Genomic DNA, 1323 nt, shown 5'->3' on the forward strand with positions numbered 1-1323 from the left:
GTTTAAAGCAGGAATCTGAAAATGTAATTAGGTCATTTTGACTTAATCCTCATTTCCATATGATGGGTCACATATAAAGTTTTCATACTCTCAAGAGTGGGCAGAAGTACACTTATTTTATCCCACCTCTTCTCCTGTAACCTTATTCCATCACTTCTTAATGATCAAGAAAYTTATTCTTAGTTTCTTAAAAAACTAATGTATCCAYCAACACTTACTCTTGCAATTCCTTTATAGTTRAAACCCTTTGAAACTTGAMACAGTTTTGTTTCCAGATTAAACTCCAYTTTACAAGTTTGGCCTTAATGTTRATAATTTTACCAACGCACCAAGTTAGAATTAGTTTCTACTATTTTCAGAATTAGTTCCTTTGAGAATGTCTTCTTTATTYAAGTAAATCTGTTACTGCATGATATCCTTAACTAATTTCAAAACCAATCAAACTGAATCGTGAGTCAAATGGATTTGGTAAACCCAGCCCTAATCCTGGCAGATAAATCTTAAAGGAACACTGTGCTGTAATAACATATGAAACTGACACGACTGAAGCCACTTTGTTTCTCTCCTCTACTCTAATGTTGCGTCAAACTTAAATGTAAACAAACTAAAACATGACAGTAATCCTCACCAAACTATTTCTGAATTAATCTGTATTAAGAAATTAAGCGCCAGGACCTGCAGTGTGACAGCAGCCTAAAGGCCTCCACATACTTTAACTGAACAGCCTCCTATTGAAGCAGCTGCCTGACAAACATCACTTCCACCCGTTATTAATCAGAAGTTTGTGAGCGTGTTTATGTTAAACGCACTCAGGCGCTGCATTTTTTTTTTGCTTTAACTACCTTCTTCTAAAATAGTTGTACCCAGAAGCAGACATTTGTAAAAAAAAAAAAAAAAAAAAAAAAAAGTCAAATGGAGATAAAACAGGCATCATGCACAGAGGGATCTGTCTGAAAAACCAAAACATCAAAACGCTTTAACCGTTAAAACATTTGTGGATAAAATAATGGTGAGTTTAGAAGGTTTTATGCATCTTCTATAATCAAAAAGGCTTGTTTTGACTTCATGTGACGGTACCAGTGTTTCCCAAAGTTGAGGTCGGGACCCAAAGTGGGGTCCTGAAACATCAAGGTGGGGTCCTGAAAAGATTTTCTGAATTAATTACATTTTGCCTTAGTTGTTACAAAGGAGTGAGGTTAGTATATTTAAAATGGATAAATGTAGTATAATAAAATTTAGTGTTTGTAAACTGAAATTGTGACAAAACCACATAAATATTGAATAGATTTAAATGTGAAGTGAATGGACCACACTACACCAGTA

The 1323-nt window shown here is 34.3% G+C and overlaps 1 protein-coding gene across 1 annotated transcript in view; it reads right to left on the bottom strand.

Annotated features, from left to right (window-relative positions):
• The window catches only part of rpl34 (ribosomal protein L34), a gene marked incomplete at its 3' end in the record, with an annotated part of 3729 nt that overhangs the window by 776 nt on the left and 1630 nt on the right, over nt 1-1323 (bottom strand).

Source organism: Austrofundulus limnaeus, unplaced genomic scaffold (assembly GCF_001266775.1).
Source record: "Austrofundulus limnaeus strain Quisiro unplaced genomic scaffold, Austrofundulus_limnaeus-1.0 Scaffold23, whole genome shotgun sequence".
NCBI classification, from domain to species: Eukaryota; Metazoa; Chordata; class Actinopteri; order Cyprinodontiformes; family Rivulidae; genus Austrofundulus; species Austrofundulus limnaeus.